An 18,063-nucleotide genomic window follows, 5' to 3' on the forward strand; every position below is an offset into this window, starting at 1 on the left:
TCCTTCGAGGTTACCCATGTGTACCAAGAGGTGAACAATGCTATAGACTGAGTGGCATCATGTGGCAAATGACATCGAAGAGATTAGCTAGGAGAGCATCTGAATAGTTCCCACTCAACCTCATGATATTTTACTTTCTGATTCTTCTAAATATATGCGTACTAGGCATATATGATCCACCCCTCTAACCCCCTCAAAAAAATCCTAGTATGCCAATGAACATAATTGTGTTTACCAAGCTTCTCTACTATGCTCAGATCAACCATCACTATTTCACTTTTCCCTCAACAATGGAGCACCACTTTACAAGAGATTGCTTTTCCTTCATTTATATCCCTTACTATCTCCCTTATATTCTTTTAGAGGAGTCTGGGCTCTCAAGGGCATGTTTGGATGCTTTGTGATGTGGCAGAAAATAAGCCTGATAACATGGCATGACCAGATTTGTCCAAGTCTAGACTGGCATGGCACTCTCCTTCATATTATAATCTACTTATTTATAAGCCAAGTCTACCACAATCAATCCAAGAGCAGAGACAAACTGACCAGTAGAAACCGACCACCGAAATCACGTGCCAACCAACGTACAGTCTCGTAGCTCAGACTGATAGATGCTTCACTCAGCATCCATCACAAACCAACTTGAGCCCTTTTGCCTCAGGCGACGACTCTACGTTCTATGTAGAAGTGCACTCCTTTCATCACACCAACAATCAAAGAATATATAATGGCCCCAAGTTGCTACACTGTATCTTAAGATGGTTATGATGCGATCTTGGATAATTACAACACAATTCCATCTGTTATAGCATGACCTTCAAAAAATTTTGAACCTATGGCAACATATAGACCATGAATCCCCTATGAAAGATATGACCACTACGGCACAAAAACTCTCAATCGTCTCTTCCCCCGCATATTTTCCCTTGACTTAAGCATCAGAGGGCTAGATAGGAGCCAATCTGGCGAGTCCTCTAACATGTTGTCATCTTGTAGATCGACGGAGGCTGGCGAAGGCATTCCATATCGTCAACTGGAAGATGGCAGCAACACTCTGCATCCCTTGTTCCTAGATAACTCTTTCATCCAATGGCAAAGTGATGGAGAAAAAAAATAAAGAGGCGAGAGAGGAAAAGGTTGTGTTAGTTGAGAAGGTAGAGATTATTTAATTCTTAAATCTTAGACCTTTTTTTATTTAAGTTTTCGAAGTGAGCTCCCTAATACAAAATGTATCGGTTTTACTAAATTCAACTTTTTCTTAGGGGAAACTCTAATCCATGTCAAAACAAATTTTTGATAACAATGTTTCAGATAAGCTATAGAGTCCAGCCCTCTAGAATCGTAGTCCATTACCTCGGCCGGACAACATCGAGAATGGGTAGGCAAAGGCCCAATTGTCATCCAAAAAAGTCCATCAGCCGCCTAAAAAGGCCTATTGGCCACCCAAAAACGCCCAATGGCTACTCAAAAAGGCCCATCGGCTACCAAAAGAGAACTTTTGTCCAACCTCAAAAGAACTATAGTTGGATAATGTTGAGAAGCAAAGGTAAAGGCATGTTAGCCACCGGGGACCATAGCCAAACCCCTAGGACCCTAGTCCACTATCTTGGCTGAATAATGCTAAGAATGGAGGGGCAAGGTCAGTTGGCCATTCAAAAATGCCCATTGGCCACTCAAAAAGGCCTATTGGCCAACCAAAATTGCCCGTGACCACTCAAAAAGGCCTGTAGACCACCCAAAAAGGCCCATTGGCTACCAAAAGAGCACCATTGTCCAACCTTGGAAGAATTATAACCCACCTCAACCGAACAACATGAAGAACTGAGGGTAAAGTCCCATTGGCCACTAAGAACCGTAGTCCACTACCTCGGTTGGACAAAACCAAGAAGAAGGGGGGAGTAGAGGCCACAAAGAACTATAGTCCAACCCCTAAGGACTAAAATCCACTATTTAAGCCAAAATACCAAAAGGGAAAGTAGAGGCCCGAAGAACAATAGAGGAATGTAGTCCATTGCTTTGGCTTCATTCAATTGACCTCGGCATATGTTAGGAAGACCTCAAATACTTTATGCATGTTCTAAAGGCATTCTGGCTTTATTCGGCCGATCTCAACATATTGGCACTCTACATTTATTTCAACCTATCTCTAGAGGACTCTCGGCCTTGCGTCAGCCAATCTTTATGGCATTCTGGTTTTATCTCGACTTATCTTTATAGAAATACTAGCTTTATCTCAGCCTATATTAGTGGCATTTTGGTTTTATCTCGACTTGTCTCTTTGAGAATTCTATCATCATCTTAGCATACTTTTAATGACATTCTGGGTTTATCTCATCCTATTTTTGAATGCACTTCGATGTGATTCATCTAACCTCAGCATCCATGAGACAACCTCAAATGCTAGAAATAAAAAGCCAAGAATTAAAAAAGTAGGTATGCACAAATTTCATTCCATTTCATTTACAATACTTGATTATAAAATAGGTTAGCCTAGAATCCGAGCAGACTTCATTATAAAAGAAGAAGGTCAAAAGTAGCCACACTTTAGTTCTACAAGGTCAACGACTTCGGCAAGGTCCCGAGGCTTAGCAACACCATGAAGAAGCACAAAAAGAAGACGTACATAGAGGCCTACTTCTTGGGGCATGAAGGCTCCTCAACATCGCCATCGCTACACTTAGAAGGGCTGAGGTAGTTGACATCAGACTCAGGGAAGAGCTTCAGCTCCTGGTCCCTGCACATGTTGAAGCCCTCCATGAATGTTTGAACCACGGTGAGGGCGAGCTCCATATAATAGTCCCCGAAGCCTTATACTCCTCTATGGCTTGAAGGGCTTTTTTTTTGGCCTTGGCAAATTGAAGCTCGGCGATCTTCAACTTCTTCTCAGCCTTGGTAGCCCGAAGCTCAGCCACCTCAGCTCAGTCCTCTAAAGACCCCAGATTGCCCTTAGCAAACCTCAATCTAGCTTCGCATTGGTCATGTTCTCCCAAGCCTCGTGCAAGGATGACTCAAGCTCCTCCACTTGAGGCCTAAGATGACTTTTGTATGCCGAAGCCATTTAGTCAATGTCTATAGAAAAAATAGAGTTGACGAAAAAGTCCAACTCTTTAAAAAGAAAGGAGAAGAAAGAAGATGATTGGCTTACGTAGGGGACCTACTCGGAGAACTTGGCGACTTGACCCCATCAAAGTATATCAAAGCACTTAGTGGAATAAACCTAAGAGGATCTCCAAAAGCTCCCCAGTTATGGAAAAACTACTAGGGCTTGCTCCTTTTATATAGAGCCCTAAATAGCCTAGATCAGTCCAACTGATCAACTTTTCGACCTAGTAAATAAGCACATGTCATAAATGTTCTTCACTAAATGGTCCACATCACTCATCTTTTGGAGAATTCCCACTCAAAATTTAATGTCCGCTTCAAAACGATGCAAAAAATGGAGAGTGCAATTACATCCTTCACCTGGATTGAGAGAAATGCCTCGGATTCAAAAGTGGAGGGGCAAATGATGTGGCAGAAAATGAGTTTGATAACATGACCAAATTTGTTTGACTCAAGGCTAACATGGCACCATGCAAGATCAAGCTAGGTTTATCACCATCTATCCAAGATTAGAGATGAGCTAATCAAAAGCAACTGACCTCCATGGTCATGCATTGACAGATGTAAAGTCCTATAGCTCGGACTAATAGATGCTCCACTCAACATCCATTCCAGCCCAATCTGAGCCCTTACATCTTGAGCGATGACTCCACATTCTATGCGGAAGTGTACTGTTTTCATCACACCAACAATTAAAGATTACCCTAATGGCTCCAAGCCCCATATCTTAAGGCAGTTATGATGTGATCTTGTATAGTTACAACACAATTCTAGTACGTTACAGCATGATGTCCAGAAGATTCTAGATCCTGTGGCTACGTATAGACCCTAAATTTCTTAATGAAAGGTACAACCATAATGGTACTAAAACTCTCAATTGTCTCTTCTTCCAGATTTTTCTCCTCTGATTACATATTGGAGGATCTGGCCGAGGCCAATCCGACGGGTTTTCTAACCTATTGTTGTCTTGAGATTGATGGAAGTTTTTCACATTGTTAACTTGAAGACCGGCAACAAAGCCTTCCATCCATTATCCCTAGATAGCTCTTTCATTTGATGGTATTGTGGGAATAAAGGATCTTGGACTTAGTCCCACATCGACTGAATAGCGAAAAGGTCTGTGCCTTAAATGGAGGGCTCGATTACCCTTTCCTCAGGAGGCGCCTTTTAAAAGACTAAACCGTGAGGGGTGGCGCCCTCCAGCGAGCCCACTAGGCCCGGAGCTACTGATCCCCAAAGCGGACGATACCTTCTATGCGAACGCAGTCTTCTTTTCCTATTCCAGTTCGGTGGGGGCTAATATTTGAGGTCAGAGGAACTTCGACCTCAACAATGGCACGCCAGGTAAGGGCCCTTGACCTTGGCACAGACCTTCCCGCTGGGGAGGCTGATGTTGTGGGAATAAAGGGTCTCGGACTTAGTCCCACATCGACTGAATATTGAAAAGGTATGTGCCTTAAATGGAGGGCTCGATTATCCTTCCCTCAGGAGGCGCCTTTTAAATGACAAAACCGTGAGGGATGGCGCCCTCCAGCAAGCCCACTGGGCCCGGAGCCACCAATCCCCAAAGCAGACAATACCTTCTGTAGGGACGCAGTCTTCTTTTCCTGTTCCAGTTCGGTGGAGGCTAAGATATGAGATCGGAGGAACTTCGACCTCAACATATGGTAAAATGATGGAGAAAAAAATAATTTTTTTACATGAATAGCTTTTTAAAAATTTAAATTTGCATGTCCTCTTAAAATTTATATTTATTTTTTATCCTTATAAAATATTATTTTTTTATAAATATTCTTAATATAACATAACGGTTCTTTTAACGTCTTCAATGAAAATTATATTTATTGTAATTAAAAATAAAATAAAGTTTTGAAATTACTTTTTGTTACTCTCGCAAGGTTCAAACATACCTGAGGAGAAATGCGAGTCCCCGTCGTTTAACTGACTGTTTTGTGTCCATGGCCGCTTCTTCTCGGCTCCCGCATACCCTCCACCTTCTCCATTTCCTTCTGCTTTCCACCCTCCTCCCTTCATGGGCGTCACAGAATCCTTCGACCCGGACGGGAATCTCCGCTCGGGAGCTCCTGGAAGCAGCTCGGGAGCCGGAGTTCTTCGACTGGATGAAAAGAATTCAGAGAAGAATCCACCAGCACCCGGAGCTCGCGTTCGAGGAGCACCAGACCAGCGAGCTGATCCGGTCGGAGCTCGAAGCCCTCGGGATTGAGTACTCCTGGCCGGTCGCCAAGACCGGAGTCGTGGCGTCTGTTGGGTCCGGTGAGGGTCCCGTCTTCGCTCTCAGAGCAGACATGGATGCCCTTCCGTTGCAGGTGTTTTTCTGTCGATCCATCTGTTTATGTCCGAGAATTTGGTTTTTTTTTTCTTTCATGTAGGGATATGGTTGTTTTGTTGGATTCTAACTCTCATATGGATGAATTAGATGAAATATGATGCAATTCTTATGATAAAGTAACAGTTAACAGGTGCTATAGAACTGAACGGAATCAAATTGGTCTTTGGTGAAATTTTAATGAAAAAAAATTATTTAAAAGGGTAATTAATGTAATGTTGTGTCCTGTCATGATGGCATGGCGATGGAAAAGAACGTTAGTTATAAAAATAAATATGAGTTTTTGATGCCATTCTTGTGATAAAACAGCAGCTGATAGACTTCATGGGCTATAACGAAGTTGGTTTGGATATATGCTGCAGAATATAAAGAAAAGGATGTTAACCAGCCAATTTACTGCAAAAGCTTAATTGATCAAGGGTCAACAATATATATTAGGCTTGACACTCCCTGCCCCCTCATGTGTGGTCCAGATCATGCAGGTGGAAACTGGATTGGGGGTTTAATGGCAGCTGGGAAAGTTAAATAAATAACTGGCATATTGGTGGATTGAACTTGTGACCTCTAGCAAACCTATGCGATGACAGTGAGAAAATTAATTGAATAACTGGCAATTAATTTAAATTGCTGGCATGATCATCCATGTTTTGAAGAACCCTGCTCCAAAGCTGAAAGAGATGGCATGATCATCTACCAAGTGAAGTTTGTCGATGGTCCAGTTGCAATTACCAAAATTAGATCTAAATGGTGTCTTTTAGGTGGCCAACAATTGCTCTATATCCTCAATGCCTTGTCAGCTATCTGTATCCTCTTCTACATTTGCATCATGCGACAGAATTCATTAGTTGTGGTGTGTGCATCCCCTAAGTTTCTCTATTGTTTGAAATATAAATTGTAGGCCTGCTGAATTTTTCTTGTCTTAAATTCTGACATTTTAACTAAGAAGGCCATCATGAGATCTTGTTTCATGAATATTTTCCCTTCTGAGGAACATTCCCTGCTTATTGATAGTTTTCATTGTACCATAGGTTTGCGTAAATTTATTGATTTTATTTTGTTTAGTTGGTTCTTATTACCATTCATGAAGAGTATTTTGGCAACAAGGTGCTAATTACCTTTTCTTGATCCTTTGGAAGGAGTTGGTAGATGGGAGTACAAGAGCAAGCATAGTGGAAAAATGCATGCTTGTGGTCATGATGCTCATGTAACGATGCTCCTGGGGGCAGCTAAGTTGCTTCAACATCATAAGCATGAATTCATGGTATGCTTATAAGTGTCACTCCTTGTAAGTAGAATTTGTAAGTTGGTTCTGTCAAAGCCAATGCAGTTCTTGGTTATTGAAATATTTTTGCAGAATGCTTGCTATGAGCTGCATTTATTCTCTTGTTGATATTTGATTATTGAAGCTTGTAAAGTTAAATATGTTGCTGAGTTTGCATAGAATGACGGAGCTAGGAATTTCTTCAAAGGGAAATAACTCTAACAACTAATAATTTTTATGTGAATATTTCAAAATCAAATATAAGAAATTTAAGTAACAAATTATGGTTATCTAAATCACCTAGATAGTGGATTTTTTTCTTTTTATTATTTTGAAGGAAAGATTGGACAAAACCCAATCCAGATAATATTAAAAAGGAACAGGAACATGGAATTCTTTTATTAATTTGATATATATCATGTTGGCATAATCTCCTATTAAAAAAATTAGATTCTCCTACACTAGCCTTGCATTAAAGCCAAGTATTATAAAATCCCAAGAACCTGAAATGACCCTAATTTCGAGAAACATTTGACAAGCAGAAATCATATAGGAAGAAGAAAAATAAGGTATAAGCAATCAAAACATAGAGAAACAAAGATGCACAACATGGAGGAGAAAAAATTAAGAAAAGATCCATGATTTAATACAGCCATAGGCATATCCTTCCTTTTGTCCCTACTGCCTCATCTTCTTTGTACATGCTTGATGAAACCCTTGAGATAAGATGCAGAGTATAAAATAAAGCCATGATTATTTTGGTAAGAAAATAGGGCAATATTTCGGTGGGATATTTTTGAGCAAAATCATAGGAATGACTGATCCGATTGGGAAGAAAAGGATTTCTTTCAACCCGCTCAACTCAGACCTCTTAAAAGAATAGAGAAAAGTAAGAGAATTGTGAAAGCAGGGTTTTAGGTTACCTTTCTTTCATTAATTGGACAATAAAACCTATTAGAATTATACTAGCAAGGTCTATCCTCACAAATTCTGGGTCGGGTTTCTTTCTAGTTAGAAGAGGTCATAGCTTTTGTAAAATAGTCGTGATTGGTGAAAATAATCATGAAAAGCTAAAATTCTCCTAAAGCTAGCTCTTCAAGTTTACATCAACTTTGTTTTCAATCACTTTGCCTAATTCTTCCCAGATTGTGATTTATGCCCAGTTAAAATATTTCGTGAAAGGAAACTTTTACTTTGAGCAGCCCATTTAAGGGCCAAACATTATCGTATCCCTCCAATCTATGTGTGTGTGTGTGTGTCAAACCCTTTAGGGATGGATATAATATCTTAGATCTCGAAAGGTTACCTAATTTCAAAAAAGGGTACCTCAATCAGACATTGCACAGGAAAGTTATAGCTTCTAGAAGTTTTGATATGCAATTCGGCTTTCGATGTTGCGTATCTTGATCCTAGACCTTGTCCAAATCTACCCAAAGTGGCTAGAGTGGCCCATGGCAAGTATGGTGATCCTCTTGGATAAATGACCCTTCAATTATAAGCTTTTAGGGGATTACATACCAAGAACTTTGGTTTAGATAGGCATCAGTTGGAAAACAGATTCCTAAAGACTTGAAATTGATAGTATATTTGGACATTTATTTGAATGTGAATAATGGAAATCCCTATTGTTAGTGGGAGACACTTTATTGTTATTGAATCAAGCCATAAGACTAGGCTACTTTATAGGATTTAAGAGACAACTTTCACCAAAGTACTCAATTTAACATAAGGGAGTAATTTCTACCAAAATATTTAATGTAGCAAACTATATCGGCTGTTCAATTTAGGAGGGGCCAATTGAACAGTCGTCACATACTCAAGTCTGACTTCAATAATCGTCTCCCGTCTGCGCAAGATGGATTTGGCTTTGGTGATTCACCATCTGAAAGACGAGAGAATATGATCGGCATAGAACCTTCAATGTCCTTTTTTTTCTTGGTAGGCAACGAGAAGGGAGAGCTTAATATCTACAACTCTCGTGAAAGGACTTTGTAGAAGCTTAAGCCAGTGAAGCTGCGTATTTGCTCAATTCAATTCTTATAGTTTGATCAACTGGTTAGTGATTTGGATTACTTTGTGTCTTCTTAAAGGGCACTGTGAAGCTTGTTTTCCAACCAGGAGAAAAGGGTCATGCTGGTGCTTATCATATATTGCAAGAGGGTGCCCTTAAGGAAGTCCAAGCCATCTTTGGCATACATGTTGATCCTGCAGTTGCAACTGGTGTTATCACTTCCAGACCTGGAGCTCTTCTTGCAGCCTCTGGTCGTTTTGTAGCAACTATGAAAGGAGAAGGTGGGCATGCAGCATCCCCTCACAAAACCATAGATCCAATTCTTCCTGTGTCATTTGCAATCCTCAGCCTCCAACAGATTGTATCTCGGGAATCAGATCCTCTTGATAGCAGAGTGAGCTAATTTCTTGTTGAGCTTTTTTTTCCGATATTATGTGAATGAGAAGAAAAGATCTTCCATATAATAAATTATCTGGGAGTTTTCCCCCACTCCTTTTTCTGTGTGAAAAGAGAAAGTTCTTCCATTTTTAAAATAATTCAGCTTGCTCCTTTTGTTGGTTTCTAAGGTGACATCTTCTATACATACTCCATATGCTCTAATTTGAGGTCCTTTGATCGTGTAAATAATTGTTCATATCGATATGCTGCATTTCTTTGATGAGTAGCAAGTGACCCCATAAGGACATAGTCATGGCTTTTTATGGTGCACTAAATTACTTGTTTATCGAACTACCGACAACCACTTTCTGTGTTGCTTATATTGCTAATTTCTAAGGTTATAACAATCTGTGTTTAATGCTTTTATGGCTTGGTTTTGATTCCGAAATCGATAAGGTGATAGTCCCACATAGGATTCACTTATACAGTGAAAGCCTCTGAATTGATGAATGGTCCTAGTCTATGAATCACAAGAGTGGGTATGAGCAGGGCTGGCCAGCCATGCTTGTATGAAATTACGCGCAATGTTATTCTTTCTCCACTTTAAGAAACACATCTGTAGCAACAGATGCATTACACCCATTCTCTCACTCCTAGAAACCCATTGCTTAGCATCCAATCTTTCATAATTGATTGAAGTCTTTTGGTGTTTACATGAGTTCTTCATGTTTTGGACCATTAAGTGAATTCAAATGTATCATTTAATCACTTAGAGAGTGGGTTCCGTCCAAAATTACAAGTGCTAAGGGAGAATTTTTTGGCTTTTTGATGGAGTTATTTTGTTATTTTGTTGCCTTGTGCTTACTTAAGTAGCATATATCAAGCTTGGCTGCATTTATATTGAACTTGAGCCTTCTTTGCAAGAGTTTATGTTAGGAAGCAATGAAGGACGTAGCTGTATTTTGGATGTAAGCTACAGTGAACTACATATACCAGAACAAAAAAAAAAAGATTAAAGGGAGCATCATCCATTGGGTGCCTCAAACTAGATGAAACTTATAACCTTTAAACTTTTTTCAGTTTATTAATTAATCAAAAGCAATTGTTGCAAAAATAAAGAAAAAATCAAGCACATACCCCTTAGCACAATTGAGTTTATTTTAATTTAGAATACCTGCAAAATACTTGTACTGTCGGAATATACCAGAATATTATTTTAAAGGGACCATCATCCATTTGGTGTCTCAAACTAGATTACACTTCAAACTTTTTTCAGTATGTTAATTAATCAAGAGCAATTGTCCCGCAAGAAAAAATTGAGCACATACCCTTAGCATAGTTGAGTTTAATTTAATTTAGAATACCTGCAAACAATTGTTCTGTAGCACAATTTATTCTTCATTTTTGCTGGAAAAGGATCAAAAATGGCTTAAGAAGGAATCCACACAGTTCTTATGGATTTTCTATTGTTGTACTTGAAGTTCGATGTGAAGCTTGCAGGTATTATACATGGGTGGAGAACAGAAATCTGAAAAGCTGGAAGGATAAAATTATACATATAATGGTGAATGCATAGGCACTGAGATTTTGGATCTCATTTTCTTCTCTCCTTACAAGATGTAGTGACTGCAATAAAATTTTCTTGTTTAGACTAGATTCATGATAATTAAGCATTTCAAACAAGTTTTTATGTGGTGCATTCAAGATAATCAAAGGAAGCCATTTTTGACTTTCTTTTTTCTCTTTTTGTTGATGTGATGTCAGTATGTAGGCAGATCATATATGCCAAATTTGTATTGAATAAACAGTTATGCTTAACCTTGATTTATCTTTACTTTATCTTTAAAATCTATAATGGAAGTCATAAGAAGCTTGTGTTCACCTGCATAACTGGTTTAAAATTTCAGATTGCGATGTGGGAAGCCTTTGAAATATCAAGGAAGTGTCATAATTTTCTTGTAGAGCAGTATGGTGGTCATGGTTATTGAATTTGTTCATTGCGTACCTTTAGCATTTGGATTAGGGGAATCCTGCTCTTTTAACAGACTATTTGTTGTTACCATGCCACCACATTAAGTCCATTCAGCTCTATTGCTCATTAGCAAAATATCCTCGCATTTTCTTTACATTGCAGGTTTTATCAGTTGGGTTTATCAAGGGAGGAGAAGCACACAATGTTATCCCAGAGGATGTGACATTTGGTGGCACTTTTAGGAGCATTACAACAGAAGGTCTCAACTATCTCTCAAGAAGAATTAAAGAGGTATTACATGCTCTTACCAAAGATTTTCTCAGTTACCCAAGAAAAAGAAGGAAAAAAAAACAAAGTTTTTGTCACCCCAATATCTACGTGCCAAACTACTGTCAGGTACTCAGTTCACTGCAAATTTTAGTACACCGGGATTGCATTCTTTTCAACCATCTAAACTTTATTAGTCAGTTGCATGTTGAACTCCCCAGCAGTTCAGTCCTAGAACCAAGTTGTTGACCTGCTTACGCCTCTAACAGGTTATAGAGACACAAGCTGCAGTTCACCGTTGCACTGCCACTGTAGATTTCATGGAGGAGAAGCTTATACCATATCCTGCTACTGTCAATGATGAAGGGATGTACACCCATGCAAAGAGGGTTGCGGAGGACCTTGTTGGGGAAGCCAACTTCCACCAGTGCTCACCAGACATGGCTGCAGAGGACTTCAGCTTGTATTCAGAAAGGATGCCAAGTGCTTTCTTCTTGCTTGGAATCAGAAATGAAACTCTGGGGCCAGCCCATCCATTGCATTCTCCATACTTCTTTCTTGATGAGCAGGCACTTCCCATAGGAGCTGCTCTGCATGCTGCTGTTGCTATGGCTTACTTGGACCATCGTTCAACAGTCGTTTAGTAGTTCTCGTGCTTATCAAGAATTTAGTTTTTCTGATGTGGCAGGCTAAGCAAACTGTTATTTCTCTTCGGAAGAATGCGCTCAGGCAAGATGGCATTCCGATGCTGTTTCATCAGAGGTTTGGGATTTGCTGAAAGTGTAATTGCATGTATTTTGTTTTGTTTTTTTGGCTGCACCTGAATATATTAAGAGATTTAATTGCACTTGAATGGTGTGGGTTCCAAAAGTTGGAAGATTCTTCTGAAGTTGGTGACTTCGCCCTATCAGCCTCCCTATCAGCCTGTTGAACTTGTTTGTAAAGTTGCTCCCGAATTGCTGGCAGGCTGAGTGATGATTGTGATTATCACATTTGATGGACATTATATTGTCTCAGACAAGTATTTTGGATGGGTTTCCGTCTGCTCAAAAAAGTTTGCTACGGTAAAAGCCTGGGGGGGAACATTGGGTGATTATGTTAAAGCTGGGTTAGCCAAGACTTACGACATGGTTCAGTGGGATCTTTTGATGCAAATGCTTAATGCTAGAAGCTTTGATAAGGAGTATTTGTAGGATCCAAGCTTTGTTATGTGCTGCTAAGTCTTCCCTGGGATCAATTTTTGCCTAAGCAAATTGTTCCATTACGAGGGGAAACTATAGGCAGGAATATCCCGTTACTCTCTTGATGTTTAATTTTAGCAACCTCAGTTCCTAGCTGTCTACTTGAGCAAAAGAGTGAACAGAATCTTATCACAGGTTGAGGAGAGGTGAGACTCTGAAATGTCAACTTTTAGACAACACCTTGCTTTTGTTCGAGGCTGGTGTCAAGCAGCCTACAATTTTTGGATTCATTTTCTATCATGGATTAACTTCACTTGAAGTGCATCGTTGCATTTAATATTTATGCCGAACGGCACAGTTCTGATCATTCGAGCTGTTCGAGTGCAAACAAGTGTTTTTGAGCCAAATACTTGGTTCCTTCTTTGAAAAACACTCCAGTCAGGAGAATTAACGTCCTCTCACTGAGAGAACTAATAGATTGAAGCTTGGCGTATATTCCATGATGACATGATTTGGTCTTGTGAGGATAAGCCCTACTTTGCTTTCACCTGTGTTGGATGATCCATCAACATGTAGAATCTAGGAGGATATGTCTCATTCTTCTTTTGCTTATATTATGCTCCTACCTTCTCAAGTACAATGCATTCCACAAGGAAGTCAAGCCAAAAATCTGTGATTTTATCACTAGCTAAGGTTGCTAGCAGATGTCAAATTCACCCAACTCCACCGCCCAATTAACGAGCCAACATGATATTTTAGGGTTTTGTAAAACTTGCCTGAGAGGTTGGTTGGTCAGTACCATAATGGCATTAACTTGAAAATATGGCCTCAACTATCAAGCTGAGGTCGCAACTTCAAGGTGTTGATATCTTGTCCCTGCATCTTGAAGTATCCTACTGACATAGTAGATTGGCTTTTGCTTCTTTTTCCTCTTTCCGAACAAGGACCAAACTTAGTGTTATAGTTGAGACAGTCAAGTACAAATATAGCTCATCCCCTGCTTCTAGTTTTATGGGCAGTAGTAGCGAGCTGAAGTATTCCTTAAGTTGTTCCAAAGCTCTTTGACACTTTTCGGTCCACTAAAAATTCCTAATGTTCTTCAAGGCTCTGAACAGGAAGACACTTCTAGGTGGACCTCAACATAAAATGACTGAGTAATGCAATCCGTCCCATGAGACACTATACCTCCTTAATGATTCTTGATGGTGACATCTCTAGAATAGCTCATGTCTTCTCTAGGTTAGATTCTAGGGGTAATTAATTCCCCACCCTCCAAAAGACCCCGCTGTAACAAAAAGTCCCGGTTGACCAGTCTTAAAATCTTATGTACCGGTGATTAATTACCCCTAGATTCTATGCCTCTGTTGGTTACCATAAACCTTAGAAACTTATCCAATGTGACTCCAAACATGTATTTGTTTGGATAGAGCTTTATCTGACAGTGCCTAAGGTTTGAAAAGCCTCCTTTAGATCCAATACATGCCAATCTGCTCTTAAGCTCTTCACAAGCATATCATCTATGTAAGCTTCCATGTTGCAGCGAATCTAATTCTTGAAGATCTTGTCCACCAAGCTCTGATAGGTCACCTCTGCATATTCAATACAAAGGATATAACCTTGTAGCAGTACAGACCTCTTTCAGTGATGAAGGTTGTCTTCTTCTCATCTGTTGGATGCATCTTAATCTAATTATAGGCCTAAGAAGGCATCCATGAAGCTCAATAGCTTCCATCCTAAGGTAGTATCAACGAGCTGATCTGTTCTTAATAGAAGGAAGCTATCTTTGAGACATGCCTTATTTAGGTCATGAAACCGAAGAACATTTTCCACTTTCCATTAGTTCACGAAGACGACTTGACAAGCTAAGTTGGATAGTCCACCTCCTTGATGAAGTTGACTTCAAGGAGCTTATCCAACTCCTTATTGATTGCTCATTGCCATTCAGAGGCAAAATTCCTCTTCTTTTATTGGATGGGTCTTCAAATTAGATCCACATTTAACCTGTAAACTATAATGGATAAATTTATACCTAACATATTAGAAGCTATCTAAGTAAACATATTGGCATTGGCTTGGAGAAAGCTAGTGACTTGGGTTTTCCCTCCTCATCTAGGAGGGATCTGACCTGCACAGTTCGGTCATCATCCTCACTAAACAACCGAATTAGATATTGATTCTCTACTTTGTTTTTTCAGCTCGTCCCTCTTATTTAGGTCCTTAATTGGCAATGTTTCTATGGGCTTTATCTTCCCTCTAAGGGTAGCCATATAACTTCTTTGATGTTGTGCTCAATTGGAAAATACATCAAGAGATGGTAAGTAGACACAATGACCTTCATAGTTTTCAAGCCATGTTGGCCTAATATAGCATTGTAAGCAGAAGGAATCTTCACAACTAAGAAGTTGATCATTATTGTTATCCCGCTATCATAGGAAGCGTGATGATGCCTTCAACATGCACCGGCTTCCAAAAGAATTTGATCAGAGAGGATTTAGTCTTCCTCAGCCAATCTACTCCAATTTTTATCTTCTCAAAAGCTTTATCGAGTAGTATATCAGCTAAGCTTCTATTATCAACTAGGATTCATCACACTCGATAATTTTCCATAGTAAGCAATACGACCTCAGCATCATTATGTGGGTTTGGATCCTTTCTAAAGCTACATCCAAGAATGAGATTAGCTCTTCCTTCTTGGGCTTCTTTGGGGCGATTGCTACAATTCTTGCTCTTCGAGTGTAGGCTCTTTGAACTGAATAGCTTTCTCATCCAGCAGCAAGTCTCTCAAAAAAAAGCAATTACTCCAATAATATGTTGGTTATTGTCTCTCCTCGCAAGAGTTCGCTTATCTGGTTAGCATCTCCAGACCCATACTAGTTGTTGATGTATCGGCAAAGATGCCTCCTTTAAATGAGGTCATCGATCTAGTCTTTGAGTTGTCTACATTCATCGATGTTGTGGTCGTGATCACGATGGAATTAATAATACTTGTTCTGGTTCCACTTGTTAGGTTGCTTTTCATTCTTTCAAGCCAATGCACATTCTCTTGATCTTTGATCTATATCAAGATTTGACTCTTTGAGGTATTGAGAGAAGTATACCTCTCAAATCCCCAAGATGGTTCCTAGCTCTCCTGGAAGTCCATTCTTTGCACCTCTATCTCTTCTTCATGCTCCTCTTGGGCCCCTCCTCACTGCCACGCCTGCGCTTCTTGTTAGCTCGGTCTTCAGTTGCTTCCTTCCGAGCTGTTGATGTACTTCTTAGCACTTATCAAAAGCTCAAATAGATCTTTTGAGGGCTTCTTTGAAATGAAAAAACTAAAGCGTGAGTTCTTCAGCCCGTTCATTATCGCAGCTACGTCCACAACATGATCCAAGTCATGTACCAACGTTGAAACAGTTGATGTATTCCTGAGCGACTCATCTTGCTTCTACTTGATCGCCATCAAACTCGCAAAGATCTTCTTGCACCTCTTGCTGCTGATCAAGGGACTAATAAAATATTGGCTGAGTTGATCAAATGAACTAATTGAGCTAGATTAGAGGCTTGAATACCATGACCAGGTCACCTTTTTAAGAGTGGCAGGAAAAGCTCAGCACATGATTGTGTCTAATGCATCCTGCAGCAACATAAAAGCTTTGAAGCTCTCGAGATAATCTATAGGGTCTCTAGTGCCAGCATATTGCTTGAATTATGACATCTTGAATCTCGGAGGTAATGGTTCCATTATGTTCTCCTTGGTGAAGGGGGGTTCATTGGTGAGCTCTAGGTCTTCCAAAGTTTCTATCCCCTTCCCCTTCAGGTCTTTCCTCATGGCCCCTATCTTCTTGTTCGTCTCATTAATTTTCTTGTCGAGGTCAACCTCCTTCGTAGAGATCTTCTTATGTTGGTTTAATGAAGACAACGTAGGATTTGAGCTCATCTCTAAACAGATCAAAGCTCGACTATCCCGGCAAGTTTCTTCAGAGTTTGCCGGACATGATCTCGACGATCCCGGCGAGTTTCTTCAGAATTTGTCGAGCATGATCTGTTGTTGTTCTACACTGGATGGCTGAACTGGTTCTACATATTATGTTGGGGATTGGCACCCCGTGGGAGCAAATTCTGCACCAATGTTGTTGAGGTATGTTGGACGAGAGCAAATTTAACTACTCGGATGATATAACCATCACTGTAGGCTGAGGAAGCTGGGGATCCGTGCCGTGAGAATCATGCGACTTAGGCCAATTATCCTATTGAGCTTGTTTGTTGCTCTTTGCATTATTGTTTCTTTTTGACTTCAGGTTTCCAAGTCTTTTTTTTTTTTGATTCGTACGGATAACCAATCTATTGATACCAAAATCCAATCCAAAATCTCGAAGAGCACGAATTTGCCTACACAAGGGACAAAGAACAAAGCGGGACTCTCTGATGTTAAGTTAGCGAAAGAGGTCTTGGAGAATAAAGCAGAATAAGATCAGAGTAATGAATCGATCTTGCATATCGGATATGTCAAACTCCTTTTTATATGTACAGAGTCCTTATCCCACTAATGTTGGACTTTAGAACTCCTAGTCAAGTGAAAAATAACCTCTTAATCATCTTTATCTAGCTCAGCTCATGAAGACTTGTCCAACTAAAAAAAATCTTCTTTTCTTTTAGTGCCACATATTAGCCTATGATTTGGAAGTCGGATTTGGGCCACATCATATCCTTGTAATCATATTTGAGAGCTTGTCATGAGATTCAGCTGCCGCTATCAAGGGTTTGCTCTCTCACCTTTGGTCATTTGAAACACAAGTTTTGCCTGGTTCAACTTGAGATTGGCCACCCCAGAAATTCCCAGAGTATCTTGGCAGAATTTGTTTTCATGCATCACATAATTCACCCTCCTAGGAAATCTTCTCTTCTTTTCGTTCTTAAAAGCAAAATGCAAAAAGATATTGCATCCCCTTTAGATCACACAAAATCTTTTCAAAATTTAATGCATGCATATCATTCATTTTCCTGCATAAAGCACAGGGACCAAGATATCATTAAATCCTAACAAGAGCTTGAATTTCTTAGCTTTGGTATACAGCTTGACTTCGAACTCTAGTGCACAAAGCTATTAAAGGAGACCTTTGATTAAATTTCATTTCATGCCTTTTGGATAACATGTATTACTCGAGCTGTAAAGCATGGCTTTTCCTTTGTGGGGAAACAAATTGATGCCTTGGTCTGGTCTTATGCCAATGCATTAGGCTTAGGTCCTGAAACTCTGACCATTCTTCCTCCTTTCAAAGACATGAACACATCTCCCTTCTGAGAATCTTAGAAGGCTTAGCTACTTATATGTTTCAACAGCTAGACACCACAAAAGTCGACGGCAGGAGCCCAATAATGTAACAGATGATGCAGGTTGAAAGGATTAATATTTCAAGTCTCAAATTTCTCGCCAAACAAGTTCTGCTCAGATCATTTATTTGTAGTGCAGGTTGCCCGCCAACAATTAGCAGAGCTGAAGCAAGGTTCAGCTTCAGGTTCAACAACAGGAGGCAGTTGCATTAAGCATGCATCTTTTTTGCC

General features: G+C 39.8%; 1 pseudogene across 1 annotated transcript; it reads left to right on the forward strand.

Moving 5' to 3' along the window:
• Positions 1–5,029: 5,029 nt before the first annotated feature.
• Positions 5,030–12,208, forward strand: LOC103720743 (IAA-amino acid hydrolase ILR1-like 3; annotated as a pseudogene). Its single transcript, XR_016397786.1, has 5 exons — positions 5,030–5,429; positions 6,586–6,710; positions 8,801–9,115; positions 11,234–11,362; positions 11,608–12,208. The product of XR_016397786.1 is annotated as an IAA-amino acid hydrolase ILR1-like 3 (transcript).
• The last annotated feature ends 5,855 nt before the right edge of the window (positions 12,209–18,063 follow it).

Source organism: Phoenix dactylifera, chromosome 11, assembly GCF_051530095.1.
Source record: "Phoenix dactylifera cultivar Ajwa chromosome 11, Ajwa_hap1_PhDact_Kaust_v1.1, whole genome shotgun sequence".
Lineage (NCBI taxonomy): Eukaryota > Viridiplantae > Streptophyta > Magnoliopsida > Arecales > Arecaceae > Phoenix > Phoenix dactylifera.